The sequence below is a fragment of the Limulus polyphemus genome, unplaced genomic scaffold (assembly GCF_000517525.1).
Source record: "Limulus polyphemus unplaced genomic scaffold, Limulus_polyphemus-2.1.2 Scaffold84, whole genome shotgun sequence".
Taxonomy (NCBI): Eukaryota; Metazoa; Arthropoda; class Merostomata; order Xiphosura; family Limulidae; genus Limulus; species Limulus polyphemus.
In genome coordinates this window covers 887,409-907,203 of record NW_013665694.1, presented here as the reverse complement: position 1 = coordinate 907,203, position 19,795 = coordinate 887,409, and positions in this window count along the sequence as shown.

The window sequence follows — 19,795 nt, the reverse complement described above, 5'->3', positions numbered from 1 at the left end:
CAACGTAACCTGTTTACTTTCTGCTTGCCTTTTCTCAACTTATTTCGCCCCGTACCTCACTATTAAACATTTTAATGCGAAGACAACATGTATCACGCAGTGGCTAATTTCTTATCATTTTTAGGAGCGTTTCTGTACACATGAAACTATGTGTTTCGTTTAATTGCTTTCATTTGTTTATCGTCTGATCAGTCTTTCTTATACATCTTTAAACAATAACTCATTCAATTAATATCTCCAATTTCTATTACTGGTTTGGGATCATTCAACGAAATATTTTATTACTTTTTTAAAATCAATACTTATGCTGGATTATCATCTGCAAAAATCTAAGAGATTGAATTATTGTAAAAACACGATTTTACTGTAATGCAAGCAATTTTACTGTTGCTACTGCTGTTGTCAGTGTAAATAAACATCAATACCGCTTTCTATTGAATAGCACAGCATTAAGCAAACATAAAACGTGTACAACGAAGGGGCATTATGACAGCAAAAATTAACAATACATTGACTTATATTCCATAGTTTGAATAAAATAGAAAATAAAACTGATCAAAGCGAAATAAACGTACGATAATAGTTACAAGTTTATTACTTGAAATTATATGTATATAATTTATAAACTTGCTAACTTATAAGATATTTTCAATATAAGTTCATAAATAATCATATTAGTGTAACTTAGCTTAGTCAGTTTCGTTGTTTTTGTTTTGAACATGATATCACGTGATACATTTTAAAAATCTATTGTACAATGTATTTCTTTTTTTTGTAGCTTTCGTACTTGCTAATGTTAAATGTTTAAAACATGACTGACAAGTACGATAATTGTGTGTTTGTTTATTTGTTTTGAATTTCGCGCAAAGCTACACGAGGGCTATCTGCGCTAGCCGTCCCTAATTTAGCAGTGTAAGACTAGAGGGAAGGCAGCTAGTCATCACCACCCACCGCCAACTCTTCGGCTACTCTTTTACCAACGAATAGTGGAATTGACCGTCACATTATAACGCCCCCACGGCTGAAAGGGCGAGCATGTTTGGTGGGACGGGGATTCGTACCTGCGACCTTCAAGTTGTGAGTCCAGTGCCCTAACCACCTGGCCATGCCGGGCAAGTACGATAAGCGCTCATTTCTTGAAAAATAAAATTATTACTTGAAAATACAACTTAGGATTTATTTACCGTTAAGCAGCATTTAACAAAACGCCACATCATTGTGCAAAGATCTGTTGCAACAACAGTTATTAATACTTTCGGCTGGCTAATTAAGAGGGCAAAATGACTTGAAACAAAAAGTAGGGTAGTTAGTAAATAATGTACATATTATAGGTATTCACAAATACTTGGTTTTATGGCGTTTTGTACCGAGCTGAATTGGGTGAACTTGAAACTCATGACACTAAACTTGACCCCCCCCCCCCAGTGACACAGCAGTAAGTCTGCGGACTTAAAACGTTAAAAACCGGGTTTTGATACCCGTGGAAGGCAGAGCACAGATAACCCATTATGTAGCTTTGTGCTTAACTTCAAGCAAACGAACAACAACACTAAACTAAGTCAGATATAAATCCTACAGGGGGAAACACTATAAAGACGATAAAGCTCCCCAGCATTGTTAATGCTTATAGAGGGAAATTTTCAAAATAAAAAATGTATAAGGAGATGAAAAGATCAATGTCTACGACACTGTACAGAACAACTATTGACACAAAAATAATAAAAATATTAATGTTTGAAAATGTTTTAAAACTTAAAAAAGGGACAAATTTACACTCAAGAGTAAACTAAGGAGGAATAACTACGTTAAAATGAGATCCTTGACAAACTAGAAGATCACAATAGAATTTTAAATATATCACTGTTGCGAAGAACTACAGTTCCAAACTCTATTAAAGTAAGATACAATAAAATACGGAAGAATATTGAAATACAAGATTAAAGTTTGCCATATAGTAAGGGCAAATTATCAAGTTTAATACTTAGTAATGGGCTTATAAGAGCTGAAATAAGCTTAGAAGAAGTGTTAAAAGGATTGTTAGAATAGCATAAAAACAACAGTGAAAAAATGTTTCTGAGTCGATGTTCTGTGCTAATATTTGAACTTTCATCAGAAAATAGTACATGAAAATACAATAAACAAATGTTACCATTAGATGCATGACTTTTGGACTTTCTGTAGGCAGCACCAAAAATAAAACATTATATTTATACTAACAACAGTGCAATAGTTAATACATAAAAGTGATAATAAGCATTTGAAGGTCAGAAGTCAATATTAATATTGATGTTTCAAGCAATTCAAACTTGTCCAATGTTTGTTTTTTAGTTGAGCCAATCAAACTGAATTCAAGCGAAAGAGAAATGCAGGAAAATATATGTGTTGGCCTGCAAAGGAAGTCAGTAAGTATATCTTAATTATTTCAAAAGCTGTTTGTTTATTATACGGGGCTTACGTTTTAATATCAAGAAATATTTCTATCTAGAATGTTCATGCATTTTAAGTATGGGTGCTATGATTGGACATTTGTAATATATCATATTACTCGTTTAGAGAAATCTATCCTTCAAGATCTCTCAGTTGTTCCTTTTATCATTCTTCTTCGTCTGTTTATGATGTCTGATTCATTGTTTGTCTCTGTTGTAAACTAATAATGGTAGAGGTACAGTGGTGGTCTAGAGAAGAAGTTATCTTTTTCTGTTTTTGATGTAGATAAATTAAGAATGGTCTATTAATGGAAGTTGATATCTCGCATTAGCATCTCCTACTTTCTCTCTAAAAACATCTTGGTAGACGATGTTTTTGCAAGACACATATAACGACAAAATCCTTTCACTTTCAACAAAAATTTCCTGAATTTTAAGTGTGATCTAAAAAGTTATAAGCCATCAGATATTAGGAACTCTCATTATACCTTATAATAAAGGTTTCCAGAAATTATGTTAGCAAAGCTACTTACCAGAGTTTCAGAAGCATAGACTAGAATATCTTCTACAATGACTGCTAGAATTCCATTACAGCGTGTATGGAATATAATGGCAGTGCGGGAAGTGCCTGAGAAGGATTCAGCACTTTCGAAATTATGTTTTAATAAGTTAGTTAACATAATTTCCGAAGATCCTTTACATTATACAAAAATTAATGTGGAGGGAGTCTAGCATGTGGAATGTGTATATTATTTAAAATTGACATATATGTGTGTTCTTCGTAGTATTCGTATTTTAATTTGTTTCTTCGCATAGAAGTGCATATTTGTGTAATATACGTCTTTTCTGTTCGTTTATAATATAATATTTTCTAAATTGAGTTTAATAATGATGACTACGTATGCACAAGAGGATGTGATTTAGTGCAAATGTAACATTCTTTTCAGTTCTTTGGTTATATATATATTTCGAATTAGTAATTTGTTACGTTATACATTTAGATCCGGACGTGCATTTCAATTAATTTCATTGAACAGGCAAGAAGCCTCTAAGGTTGCACATGTACATATGACAAGTAGTTGAGAAAGATATTATCTTCTGAAAATATTGTCTCAGTTAAAAAAATGTTAATTACTATACTTTGGACGGCTTGGATTATAGTTAAAAATTTCCTAAAAAATAATTAAATTTAGCTAGAACAATTTCTCAATTAATTATGCCAGCATATTATTTAGTAAATGGACCCGGCGTGGCCTTATGGCTCAGACTGTGACTCAAAGGATTTTCGAGGCAAATACCGTTGCCGCTAAAGCACGCTAAGCCATTGGTGCGTTATAAGAGTAGGGTCCTACTCCTAGGTCAGTTGAGAGTAATCCAAGAGTTGGTGGTGGATGACAAACTGCCTTCCTTCTAGTTTGTCTCTTTAAAATTAGGACAACTATGTGGATCTTTGCACGAACTTCTAAAACAAACTGATTTAGTAATCACACATCCCTTTTAACGTGCAATGAATTCGTGACAAACACTTGTACGACACTAACCATTATTATTATTATTCAGATTTACGTTAGTTAAAGCTTTGTGCTAAAATATACAACATACATTTAAATGATCCTTACGCGAAAGGTTTTGTCAGTGCAGCATACAAAAACCGTAAGTGACAATGAAACAGTATTAGTTACTCGTATCATTAAAATATGTTATTGCTCTAGATGATATCTCGTTTTTCATTATAAGGGGATAACATTTCCAGCCTTATGCATCATTGTTTGATCGACTTATAAATAAAGTATATAAACATGTCATATTGACAAAATGATTAAGAGTTGTTGAACATCCAGCCTGTTGAACTCTGATACCGAGCGATACATCTTGTTAGCATTGTCATGAAATAAGCAAAATGTAGTTTGAATTTTAAAGTATCACTTATTCTTCTTGGTGGGGATATTGGACCAGTTGGGAGTTACGTGCTTAAAATATTCCAAGTAGTTGTATACAATTAATCAAAAATCAGATATTAAAGTTTTCAAGTTGAACATTTTTCAATATTAAGAACACCAGAACTTAAACTACAGCACATTTTAAGAGTAACGTTTACTTACTAAGTTCAGTCAATCATCAGTTTCGTTGATATATAGTTATAGCTCATTAGAAATTCCAAAATCGAAGCTGTCAGGATTAGGGTTTGAATAAAACAATTTGAAAGAGTTACATTTGACAAAACGAGATATTTGGTAAACGGTATGGGGTCTTCTTCCCGAGACTGATATAGTCTCTTCATATTATTAATGATTTGTATGATAACACTATAGGGGATTCCGACCCATTTCTCTGTCAGTGCAGTGTTAAGATATTTGACGTAGATAGGCAGGTTAAGCCGTTGATCTACTTACTGGTGTTTTAGGAGGTCTTAGAGGTGTTCGATGATCCTCACACAAGAACTTCTTTCTGGCCAGTCCATGACTTCTATGATTTCTTCTTTAAAGTAGTCTATCACTAACTGAAAGTATGACATCGTGCATCAGCATGCATCAAGATAAAGTCGTTCACCTGTGTTAAGTACTACATTAATACGTACATATTATAAATCATCAAATCCGCCCCTCAGAAGAACAGTGATATCCATAAACCATTCATACCGATATCTGTCTATACTATATCTGAACATTCAATGAAATAGTCAGATAGGTATGGGTAGTTGATCGCGTGCCGGGTGTGAATAAAAATGATCCAACATTTGAAGCTTGATGTTGCTAGACATTTCGCACTTTCAACTTTAGGCACGTTTCAATACTGACAGTCGATCTCATTATTTGGTTCAAACAGCTGGAGAAATCCCTTGTGGCAAAGGCTACTTGGCTGCACTACATTTGGTCAGAAGTTCAAAATTAGAGAAAGTTGTTTATGAACACTTTTAATCGGTGGGGATATTGGACCAGTTTGGAGTGACGTGCTTAAAATATATTATACTTATGTCGGGTATGAAAAACAGCTAAAATGTAAAATATTTCTGTTTTGATTTCCTGGATTGGTGGATAAAAACAATGTGCACATTTTGAGAACATTTTATCGTTTAAACATCGACAGTTACTTTGGGTATTTTCCTGTTTTCCTTACATTGGTTCCAAGAGGAGTAGGCAATGTTGTACATGTATCATTTGTTACATGACTAATCGTTTGATAGCGTGTTTACAATTTTCACATTATAGATTCAGTTACATCAAAATGAGTTGGCACTTGTTTCCGTGTCCATTTGTTTTTTCTGAACAACCCAAACAGTCTTCTGCTTTCATCACAAAGCTCTGCTTGCCATTAGAGTTTAATACTCTCACTCACTTGTTCGGAACAATGACCAACATTGAAATGATCTCCAAATTAGCAAACAAGAAAATAATTATAACTGAAGATGAAATGATTGTGAAAAATGTGTCGAAACAGGTGTGTGTTCTCACGTCAGAACACGTGAAATGGGGAAGTATGTATTTAAATATTGATTTTTGAAGTTAACTCATACGCAGTCTTTTTAAGATTGCTTTAATGTTTTCCCAATTCAATAGAAAAAGAAGCAGATTTCGCATGCACTTCTCATGTACATATTTTTTTGATTAAATGCCGAATACAGAGGTCGAATACATTACATTAAATCGATTTTAGAGCCTCACCATCATGTTCTATCTGACGACCATACATCTTGACTATAACTCTGGAGCGGAGTTTCCATTGCGCAAGGCTCCGTTGTAAAGCTATCATGTCAAAAGCACATCATTCTCCTCTGTAACTTTCCATAATCCATCTAATGTATGAGAAAGAAGCTTTCTCTGCGATCAGTTCAATAGTTTGATCACACAGAAATCTATAGTATGTCATCATATTTCATTCTCAAGCAGCTGGAAGTATGTAATGGTTGAACAGATATGTCATGCAAACAACTCGTGTGCACTTTGTTTATGGCACTTTTTCAGATGGTGATCTTTCTTGATTATATTACGTACTGTTGTGTAGGGCACGTGAATGTTTTTTTTTTCCACTGAACTTTGTGTTCATGGATTATCAATTGTTACAAGACGTTACACTTTGCCTACCACAACTGGAGTACGATTTGTGTCTGGAATTTTTCTTGATGGCCCAAATTAATCCACATTGATTTTAATTACAATACCATTAACTACAAGGTATATCCCCGTCTTGGAAATTCTAAATCTCCAATATGAAACATCTTTATTATCTGAGAGTATGAATATTTAGTGCTGGAAAGGGCTGTTATATACTCTTCTCAACAGAGATCAATTTTCGTTAACAGCATACTACATGCAACCTCCCCCTCCTATAAAACAAAAACAAAACAAAAAAGTCAAATTTAGTTCTGATACATGCATGTCATATCATCGTGACATTATACATTATATTGGCTGTAGTTGTCATGTGACATACTGATTTGCATATTTAAATCGTTTTAATATAACGTGATCAACAATATGTCTTATAATCTTATTCTAAATTTAGTTTTGCTATAATGCTATAAGTATTAATATTCCATTGTGCCTCTACAAACTAGAAGAGCTTCTGAGTGTAACTTCTGCTGGCCAATAGGGGGTAACTGTTTGCCAAACACTGTCATCAAAGTACTTAATATCGCTTAAAGTCAGAAATTTTCCGTGAGTGGAATTCACCCCTACCAATAATGTCATATTTTGATGAAATACAAATAATGTGAGCATTTTTTTATTGAACTTGCTTTTATACAAAACTCTAATGATCAAACTTAACACTTTTATGTGTGAAGAAGGTTAAAAGTCAGCAAAACCTGCAAAGAAAATAAATAAATGGAAATTTGCTGATTTCATAAGTATTCAGACCCCTAAGTCAGTACTTGGTGGAAGCACCTTTGGCAGCAATTACTATTGTGAGTATTTTTAGATAAGTCTTTACCAGCCTTACACAATTGGATGGTGTATTTTTTGCCCATTATTCCTGGCAAAATTGCCCCAATTCTGACAAGTTCCTTGGAGATCGTTGATGGACTGCAATCTTCAAGTCTCGCCTTGAATTTTCTATTGAATTCAAGTTAGAACTTTGACTGGGCCATTCCAGGACATCCACTTTCTTCTTTTGAAACAACCTTAGTTTGGCTTTGGCCTTGCGCTTCGGGCTATTGTCTTGCTGAAATGTGAATTTTCAATCGAATTTTAGATTCTTGGCTGCCTCAGGCAGGTTTTCCTCTAGGATTCACCTGTATTTTGAACAATCCATCGTCCCCTCAAATCTGACAATCTTGCTAGTCCCTGCTGATGAGAAACATCCCCATAGCATGCTTGACAGTTGTGCTGGGCTTACACCAGATGTAACGCTTTGAATTTAGATCAAAAAGCTCAATTTTTACCTCGTCTGACCACAAAACCTTCTCCCTCATGTGTGCAGTATCGTTTACGTGCTTTGTCGCAAACTCCATACGAGATTTAAGATGATTCGTTTTTAGTAATGGCTTCTTTCTTGCCAATCGCCCATACAGGCTAGCTTTGTGTAGAGACCGATGTATGAACTTTAACTCCCACCTCAGACACAGAATTTTGTAAATCTTTGAAAGCCACTGTTGCCTTCACAGTGGCATCCCTAACCAGTTTTCTGTTTGCCTGTCTGCTTAGTTTGGAAGGGTAGCCTGATCTGGGCGGTTACTGGGTGGTATGAAGCACATTACACTTCTTAATGATGGACTTCACCATACTCAAAAGGATAATCGGCGACTTTGAAATTATACTTGTAACCTTCTCCTGATCTGTGCTTCTCTACCACTTTATCCCTGACTTGTCTGGAAAGCTTCTTGGTCTTCATGGTTGATTTGTCTATCACTATGTGAATTGCTGCTTGAATAGATTTACTCTAAAGTCAAGTTAAACCACTTTGATTACACACAGACAGAGACCATTACACTAATTGTGTGATCTTTCAAACTAATATTTTGCAACTGAACTGATTTAGGGTTCCGTATCAAAAGGGTTGAATATTTATGCAATTGAAAATATTTTAATTTGCTTTGAAAATCTAACTTATTTACATAATATCAGCGGTTTTTTTTCAGCTTTCTCAATTTAGAGCACATTGTGTATGTCCTAAATATAAAATCTCATTTGAAAGTTTCATGGTTGCAAGCTCAGACAGCAACAAAATGTGGAACTTTGCAGGGGAGTGAATATCTTTGCGAAGCACTGTATGAATAATGTCTGCGTGAATAGCATGTTCCATTTTAACAGCAAAATAGGGCTATTGTTAGAGAACAAACTGGCAACAGTAACCCAAATTAAAACAAGTTACCCTATTTCTTTGGATTCATTGGTTGGACGTCCTCAGTTAGTCAGGATGTTTAATACAATAGAGACTTGAACCAATAAAGTTTGGGAATTTCTGGTCTAAACTACGAACCTATTAACAACTGAATGGTTTAACTTAACGATATAAACTCCTAAAAACACATACATTACTGTAAATGAATGCTGGGCCACTCACATTAGGCCACATTTCAGAAGCCAACGATATAACTATTAAATGTTAACGACGTATTCAGACCAGCTGCAGTTTATGTGATTTTCTACACAATAATTAATACAAATCATGTGCGGTAGGGGTTCTTTCATTGATTTATATAAATAATAAAAACAGCTAAAACTCTGTAATATTTTGTTATCTATATTGATTTTGTTCTGCTTATAATTCTACCCTTCGATGTTATATTGAATTTACGAGCTTTTCTTATTTCTAATTTTAAGCCCTAGCGAAAATCCATATAACTAATGTACTTTGAATAAACGTGAGAACTTGGAATCCTAAAGCATTAAGAATTAAAGTGCAAGGTGCAATAACGATGCCAACGTCCACATTCGGAGAAACACATCTAATCAAGGTAAAAGGATTGTTCAGTGAGCTGTAGAGTAGATACAGAAAATTATAATAATCACAACTACAAATACGTTACACATACGATAAGGAGCCTAGTGTTCTATGATATTACACATTTCTTCATCCAACCCAGTTTTGTAGTGCTGCGAATGAGAGTTCTTAGTCGAGTAATTTTAAAGTCCACCCACATGCATGTATGCGTATACTTGCCTTCAAAAAGCTGTGTCAGCTATAGTTATATCATATACACGTGCAACCAGGTTCCTTTCATTCACGTATTAAGCTTTAACGTTAGTTACTTTTGCTACATATGCTTTTTTTGTACAGCCAGGCTTTAATTTTATATTGATTTTTTAATGTAGACAAGCGAATATGCGAATATCACACACACACATACACAATTTTTATTCTTCTTGAGTACAGCCGCTATTGATCAATACGGTATATCTTTCCGTGAAAAGCAAAGTGAACGTATTTGTTTAAACTACTAACAATTTATTGACTGAAACAAAAATGCTGTGAAAGAGCGCAGATTGATCAATAATATCAAAATAACAAGAAAAGCGCTATATTAGCGGCTGTTTTTCCGAACATAAAAGCTTTGTGCGAAACTTGTAAAACAACAACAACAAAAAACATTTTTCTTAGTGAATTAATGAACGTTAAAAGTAATTCAAACAATATATAGTCCCAAAGCAAAGGTGCTATTTTTAAAATTATATTTGTTTAATTTGGAATTAATGGGATTAATTTAATAATTTTCATATCAAGATTTTTCTCGATTTCAAACCTTCACATCCTTCTTCCCAAAATAAGGTCTTCTTGATAACGAAAATAACTTATCATCTCAGTTTTCGATTGAATCCACCGCTAGAAGACTATCTACTAAAATAGAAGATGTGTTTATTTACTATTTTTTAGCCCAAAAATGCGCAAAGGGATAATTGCACTCTGTACACTCTGTAGAACCACGGATTTTAGCGTTATAAATCAGTCGTTAAATTAGAAAAACACAAGCCAAAACCAAAAATACCAGAAAAATATCAAGAATAGTTCACCATATATTCAATGAATGTTTGTTAGCTTTTATTTAAGGCTGTTTATTACCGTCCCTAATTTTAAATCCGATCAGAGGGGAGGCAAGTGGCCGACACTACAATCCGCCAACTATTGGGCTACTCTTTACCAACAAATAGTGGGATTGACCGACACCTTATAACGCCCTCACGGCTGAACGGACGAGATGTTCGACGCCTGGTTTCGATCTCGCGATCCATAGATAATGAGTCAAGCGCCCTAACCACCAGACATTGTCAGGCTTACAGTGAATGTAAAGTTGAAACTGACAACGTTCCTGTAGTCAGCAGAGCTGCAGATGAAACGGATTGTAAACTTGACAAAACCTTATGATTGTCACTCTGAAGCTAGATCTTATCCAACAAATTTCGGTTTACTCTTTTCAAATTGTGAGTGAGCTTAAAATTTAATATCTACTTTTGGCGCCATTCTTGAATAACTTACGAATGTAATAGACAATATTTAAATTAAAATCAACCTTATTTTAAATAATGTCAGTTCCAATCGTCATCCTTAAATTTTGTGCCAATTTCATTATGATAGAAAAAATTACACAGTATAATTTATATTCTCGATATGATAGAAAAAATTAGACAATATAATTTATATTCTCGATATGATAGAAAAAATTAGACAATATAATTTATATTTTCGATATGATAGAAAAAAATTAGACAATATAATTTATATTTTCAATATGATAGAAAAAAATTAGACAATATAATTTATATTTTCAATATGATAGAAAAAAATTAGACAATATAATTTATATTTTCGAAATGATATTTTTGAAATACTCACACAGCAAAACATTCAAAAATTCTGATCTTGTCAGATCTTTCAGAAAGTAAGCAAAATAGAGTTCTTATTTTATATTATTTATATTCAATAAAACCAAAAGTTCTCCCATTATAAAGGTTACATTAAGCACTCACACTGGTATTAATGTTTCAATAGAAAACTTCACAATTTCCCACTTGGTTTAAAGAAAGCATTCGATTAGACTAGACGAAGCACGTGTTTAGAATCTCGAGCCATTTAATTAAATAATACCCCCCCCCCCCAGTGGCACTGTGGTATGTCTGCGGATTTACAACGCTCGAAACCGAGTTTTGATACCCGTGGTGGGCAGAGCACAGATAGCCCATTGTGCACCTTTGTTCTTAATTACAAACAAACAACCAATTAAATAATTCTTGTAAGCGGAGAAATAACTACTTATTGAGATTACGTTAAATTCCCTCGTTACAGTCTAATCTGTATAATAGTTAAAAGTTGTGTGCTATTATTGCCTCATAGGAGAATTGAGTTATTTATAAGAGACATAATATATTTTGTTTTTGATAGCGTTTAATGTGGTCTTGAAATAAAACTTATATTCGCTATATTTCTACTGTTGCAGGTCTAATGTTTTCCTTTTCTTCTGGAAAGAACAATCTTTCCAGAGAACTATAAAGGACAAAAATATGAAAGTTTGCTGGTCTTCTTGACAACGAAAATAACTTATCACCTCTTCTTTACGGTTGAAATATTTCTAGTCGTCTGTCTGATCGATTGGAACGTATATCACACAATCACTTTATGTTGAACTTCAAGATAGCCCATAGATTTCCGTTTTAAAGTTAAGAGTGCTCAGTCAAAATTTTACAATCGATAGTTTTCAATAAATTGATTTTTGTTATACCAATATCTTAAATAACTTTGTCGTTACTTACAAGAAAAACAAATCAGAAATTATAATAATTATTTGGTTTGTTTGTAATTAAGTACAAAGCTACACAATTGGCTATCTGTGCTCTACCCCCCACGGGTATCCAAACCCGGATTCTAGCGTTGTAAGTCCGCAGACATGCCGCTGTGCCACTGGGGGGCTAATTATTTAGAATTTCCATATTGCTTATAAGTGATATATCCTAGCCTAAGTTAAGTTGAGCTAGAATTATTTATGACTGATTCTGTAATTTTTAAAATCTTAAATGCCAAAATGTCGGTCCCGCGGTGGAACAGCAGTAAGCAGACGGATTTATAACGCTACAATCAGCGGTTTGATTCCCTTCGGTAGATACAGCAGATACCTCGATGTGGCTTTGCTATGAAAAAACGAAATTTTTGACTCTTAATTTAAATATATTTACTTATAGTATGCTTTTAATTAAATCCTGTTAGCATGTAAGGACACGAAGAATTACAAAATTAAGCAAAGGAACTAACTGGCTTTGCGATGTCAAGCGTGCAATATTTCAACCTTGAATAAATTAAAGTAATCAAAATCAGATTAAACAAAATAATTATCTACGCTATTTCTTGATTATGAAACAAAATCAAAGTTCGAAACATATTATTGTAATTATCTTAACATTTTACCAAGATCATGTTTATCACTCACTGTAAAATGATTTTTTTCTAAAAAAAAAAAGTTCAGTAATCAATTAAAATTTAAATTCTGTGAATGAATATTGAATTATTACACTAGTAATTCTAACATGAATTACCCAAGTTTCTATAGCTGCAACAACGTTACTTGTTTATTGAATCGTAAGTTGTGAAAAGGTTATGTTCTGCGCTGAGTATTTCCGAATACCTTTGAAAATAATGCATTTGAGCTGAAGTTTTTTGGTAAGATTAAGTGCCACTTCTGAACCAGGTAAGATTAAAGTCATAACAAATTAAACAAGAAACAACGATGGAAAATAATCCCAATAAGGTCAAGCAAAATGCTTGATCCTTGACTTTAAGAAGTCACGAAGAATATAATTTGCATACGCTGTACTAATCTACTGTCAAAAGTTAAATAAATAATGGATTAGCAAGTGTTTTATTTTCATCTGTTTTATTTCAGGGTGGCATTTAAATATTCTGAAGTTATGGATGTTAATCAATTTTGAATTATGACATCATGGTTTCTTATATCACTTTTAACAATTAGTTTTATAGCTGCATAATAAACTCAGATCACGTGTACATTCTTAGACTTTTTATCAGTTTTACTTTGTGTTAATTGGATTTAGAGAAAGTTAGCTTTCAAACTATTAACATGCATCTTCATTAATTAGAGCGGTACATCAACTTAAAACGTTATTAGAGTAATTAAAAAAGACAGTTCTATATTGAAGCTTAACGTAATTGGTTAACTTCAGTTAATTAAAAACATTGTTTGGCTTCTAAAGGATCAGCATAAACGCAATATTTATGCTTTATTTAAAGCACAAATGTAACAATCTTAAAATTTCACACATTCTTTATGTTGAGCTAATTAGTTGATCTTTGAGTTGATGATATATTCTTTAAACCATCTCACATCCCAAGCAACCGAATTGCAACCGCAGGAAAGTTATCAATGTAGATAAAATACATCAATCTTATTAGGACAAGAGCAATAAAATACATTTGCACTAAAGAGACTTCAGAAATAGTATTCAGTAACGAGAAAATGTAATTTTTATATTCCTTGTTAGAAAAGAAATAATGTATTTCTATACGTACATGGTTTGTTGCTATAGATTTGACGGCATTAGTGTACCATCTGCTTGTGAAAAAAATTGCTGGTTTGAGCAAGAATCACTATAAAGTGAGAGTAGATGAACCATCTGAGAATATTTCATGGTAGCTTCCTTCGGAGTGCAGTAGCAGCTGCAGCCTTTAGTTCTGTAATCAACTTATTAACGGATCACAGCATCCGATGACATCTTGTATTTAACCAAAACATTAAATACAGAGAAATGCAATTACTACTTGTATTGTTGGATTTCTTCTGATACAGATTGGTATAACAAAGGAATAATATCAACTAAAATCCAAAACTACTAAGTGCCATTTCAATAGAAACTTATATCTTTTAAAAGTATTTAATAAATAATTGTATTTATGTTTTCAAGTATGAAACTTTTAATAATGTGTAACATAATATGAAATGGATAAAATTTTGAGACATGAGTAAATATGTGAAATATTTAATGAGACTTATTATTTATATTTCAATGGCTTGATTTCTTTAGCATTTTTTACGAATACTTCACAATGGTTTGGGGATAATTTAACTTTTACAATTAACAACAAATACTGATTAATAAACCTAAAATATGTAAATTACACGGATGCTTAACATTAGCTTTATATTAAACAAGCTGAATCCCCGTCATATGACGGGGAAACAATGATTAATTTGTCTTCTAAAAATTATATATAAATAAATGTTTTATGAAATCTTTTATAAAACTTAATTATAATCTAGTAACAATATATGTATAGAGAATGACTATTCTATTTGTAGTATTTCACGAAAACAGCATTTTTTATGTATATTCTGTTATCTCCTTTAAGTTGTGCTTAATCAGTTTTTTTGGCTTCACTATATTTTTAAGTTATGTTCAAATGTTCTGCTTGATAAATCATTATAGATTGAAACGTGCGAAAAACTGATTTTCAAAGACATATTCCTACTTGGTCAACTGATGACCCTGCAAATTATTAATTGTGATGAAGAAGGCAATGGACTTTATTATGAATTTCGGGGTCTTCTCTCTGGACTGTCTTCCTGGTTTTGGCTTTGTTAGCCTGCTGAGCTGAAGAAGCGCACTTTGATTTGGGCATTTTCAAAATTTAAACGTGCTGCGGGTAAAACATATGGGTTATTATGAGGTTGTAGCCGAAGTTCCGAGTAGACAAAATTTGGCGATGTTGCATCAGTGTGTCCCCTTGACAACCAAGCAAACGTAATGGGGAATTTCAGCTAATGGTTATGTTTTTTTGTGCGCCAGCAATATCAAGCGTGTGGCACGCGTATACTCGATTCGAATTGATTACTCATCATTTAGTCTTAAATTTGATTATATGCCCAAAGTAGCGCATCGTCCGTTATATATGTGGCTAGAAGAATTTTAAAAGACAATTTTGCTTGTTGCGACAGAATGCGCCGTCGTTTCGTGCAAGTTGCTTTTCGAACGGTACCGCAACGGCCGAGATATCGGCGTGACAGACGGACGGCTTTTCGTCTTTATACATTAGACTAGCTGAATTAACTGTTCACTGCACGGGTGTCCAGATTACTTGAAATAAGTATTTAAAACCACATTTAAATTACTTTTAAGAACATTTATTTAAAAAATTCAATTTTTATAACATTTTAATTTTTATCTAAATCTTTGATTTTCAAAACAAAAATTACACAATCTAACTTAAAGCTCCTGGATATACAATATTGACTGATATTCCTTTTCCTGACAATATAAATAGGTTTTGATATATCCAGCCCTTGTGCATCCTACATAAACTTGTGTCATTACATAATTGTTGGGCCCGGCATGGCCAGGTGGTTAGGGCACTCGACTCGCAATCTGCGGGTCGCGGGTTCGAACGGCACATGCTCGCCCTTTCAGCCGTGGGGGAGTTATAATGTGACGGTCAATCCCACAATTCCTTGGAAAAAGAGGAGCTCAAGAGTTGGCGGTGGGTGGTGATGACTAGCTGCCTTCCCTCTAGTCTTACACTGCTAAATTAGGGACGGCTAGCGCAGATAGCCCGCGTGTAGCTTGGCGCGAAATTCAAAACAAACAAACATAACTGTGGAGGATCAAGATTTCTCAACAACATTATTGGTGAACCATTCTTTAATCTTAGACGTGATCTGGCATCCTTGGTAGTTCAATAGAACTTAGGAATTCAGTTGATAGGTTTCAGCATCAACTGTAATTGAAACACTGATAATTGAGCTCTATGTGAATTCCTGCCCGAGAACATTTTGCAATAATTGATCATTTATATCATGAACATTAATATTTCGAGGTTAAAGATTTGCTCTTTTACACAACCATTAATAATTTTGACAAATATCAGGGAACACCTTTTCCTTTAGCTGTTCTGCATTCTTGACTGAAATATTAATGTAGTAGTTTTATTGATTAATTGGAAACGTTCCAACATAACTTAAGAAGAAGTTTCTAAATTAAATCGTTTGCTTTTAGATCACCGAAGTTATTAAGAACTGAGAAAATAAAAATAAACTACAAATTAACATGAACATTACGCGTTCACCAGAAACAACGTAGTTGGTATAACAAAAATATCGGGATAGTTCTGTTGCTAAGTGTCAATTCATATTGTTGAGTATTACCAAAAGGAGTGCGACTCGAAGACAGAAACTGAATTGACAGCCAAAAATGAGTTTTTATGGAAACTTGGTGGGAATTTTGACACTTCATGCTAATTCTAGAGACCGTAGGAGTCACCATGCCAAGTTTGGTGGTGATTGGTCAAGTAGTGTGCGAGAAGTCTGCGGAAAGACAAACATACAATTTCGCTTTTGTATATATAGATAATTGGCCTCACATTAGCTCAGCAGTTGATGGATTATAAAGCTAAAATTTAAGGTTCAATCTTGCGGAAGGCATAATGCAGATATGAATATTGGCGCTTAACGACACAAATGCAAAGCAAGTAATTTATTTAAAAATTCGAAGATTCCAAACATCTAAAATCTTAAGAAAATCTTGAAATAACTATAAGTACAATATTAGAATTAGGGAGACCAGAATGAAACAGAGAAAAAATGTATAACAGTAATATTCTTTACTTTAACAATTACCTAGCCCATGGATAAAAATAAAGCTGTATAATGGACTATATCCGATGTATCCAATGCAAGGATCTAACTCCAAGTTTTAGCATCATAAGCCCCAAAACTTACAGCTGTGTCAATGGTGGCAAAAAATAAAAAAGTATTCTTTCAGGTATAAAAATACACAGATGTCAATGTGGTTCCCCACGATCGTCAGAAATACGATGATGTTAACATGATTAAGAGCTGAGCGCCACTCTTCATCAAAATGTCTAACCCATTAATTTCAGTACGTATTGGGGTGGGAAGTACATAGCATTTCGTTGCTGAAAACCTTTCTCGAAATCTAAACTAAGCTACACTCTGTGGCATAACCAAAGACTTCACCTGTTTGTGTAGCATGAATAGCCGTTTCATTCTTCATCTGCTTGAGATATGTCTGAAAGCCATATCTTGATGAACCCATAAATTGGTGGCCTTATTTTCATACAAGGATCCTTCTCGATTGTGTTGTTTACTGGTGCCTGTGATACATGTATGATACCCATTAATTTCAGTACGTATTGGGGTGGGTAGTACATAGCATTTCGCTGCTGAAAACCTTTCTCCAAATCTAAACTAAGCTACACTCTGTGGCATAACCTGCACCTTTCATTATCCGTTTTACTCTCCTAAGCGGAAGCCGAATCTGCAATTGAAAAATCCACAATGACGTGGAATGAAAACCGCTACACTTGAATTCAAAAGGAAGAACTCTACGCTATACAATCCCATTCCTTCTGATGTATTTCAACTGCCAAGTCCACATAGTAATCCCTTCCCATGCCGCCACAAGCGCACCAATTAAAGCCATTTTCGTCATCTCACTCCATACAACTAAACATGAACAATATATACAATGTGTGAGGGGATATATCGCTCGCACCATTCTTGACCATCCACAATACATCATTACTCACCACCTTCTACTTCACTCTTCCTCACTTTTACTGTTGCTCCTTCCTTCACAGACTTCACCATTTTTTTAAACAAAGACCTTATGCGATGCCACAGTCTTAACCAACACCTCATTATGTCTCCATGGATGTAATCTCCTAACAAACACTACACTGTAATGATGAACAACATGGCAAAGGAAGATCTGTTTACCACAAAGTGAAAAATGCCGTTATCCTTTTTGACCCATTTGACTAGGTTAATGAGCTTATGTAACATATTATGTACATTACCGAGCAAAAATCTTCACCTCCATCATTCAGAGATCATTACAACTTAAACACATCTCCTCAATAATATCCCAATTCAGCTATGCACCTTGTTGCATTTGTCGAGCTGTCTTTGCAACCCTGGCTTCCTTTACTACCCATATAATGTTATCTAGTACTAAAATTTACCTCATTGCACTATCTTTTCCGTTCAAGATTGCTTTCTGTCATTAATTCTAATTACCGCTCTTATTTCTTGTATGCCACCAGTCATTTCCATATATGTAATCCTGACCTCTGTATTTTGCATCTCCTCCCATACTCTGCATCTCAGCCCAGTTCGTAACATATGTACTCTTTTCATGATATTCCAATACTGCGATTACTTCAAAATGTTTTGTAACCTTTCCTTCACTACCTAATATTATTCTAGTGCAGAGTTGATTTGGAGCCGCATCTTCATTTTGTTATTATGCACGACAGTAGACGTTAAGTTTAGAGGTATGTCTATTCGCTTTTTGCAGAAATCTGCTCACCTTTTTTCTTTTCTTTTTTCTCTGCCCTTAGCGCAATTGCACACACACTGTGAGAGTTAATATCAGAGTGGGTGACAGTCCAAACTCAAAACGCTACAATTGAATCTACAGGTACCCATCATGCATTGATCTTCTTCAGACCTTCTTTTGCTTGATCCATAATCTTGGTCCTTCTATACCCATCAGTCAGCAGATAACTATACTACTTCCCCAAGCTCTTCATTCCTTTCTTGCTAACTGTGATGTTTAAAGATGCAATGTGGAATTCAACGTCCACAATCTTTCCCCCTTGTAGAATGATACAGATCTGGTTTTATTGGCCTTGAAACTCATGTGACAGTATGTAATCAAGTGAGCTAGTAGTACCAGTACCGTTATCTCTACTTCACTCTCACTCTAAAAGATGATCCAGTCATGCATAAATGCTCTTATAGAGGGTAATATTTGCCCTCTAACTTCTCATAACTTATTCTGTCCTGACAATCCCACCTCGGATTAATACTCCCTTGGAAGAAATTAGGGATTGAATACCCAGGGGAGGAGGGTCGGAAATTATGCAATCTTTTTCTGGCCCACTCATAATGTAAGGTAAAACACGGTAAAAAAGTTATATACTAACTGGAGTACCCGTCGCCTGGACGGAAGTTATGCAAATTCATGATTAATGAAAGGTTATCTTAAGACATAAAAGTTTCTTCCCTTATATGTAATTGTAAAAAACGCAAAACGCCCATAAAACCGCAAAATGTAAGACTGAAAATTTGCAGGTATCCCTGCATGGACCTAATGAATCTACATCCCAATTTTGGTGAAGATCCATCCAAACCCTGCGAAGTAGTTACATGGACATACAACAGACAGTAATATTATATGTATATAGATACTACCTGGAGTACCCGTTCTCTGGACGGAAGTTATGTAAATTCATGATTAATGAAAGGTTATCTTAGGACATAAAAAGCTGCTTTCCTTATATGCAATTGTAAAAAATGCAAAAACGCCCATAAAAAACTGCAGAAAGCAAAATGTGAAACTGAAAATTTGTAGGTATCCCTGCATGGACCTAATGAATCTACATCCCAATTTTGGTGAAGTTCCATCCACACC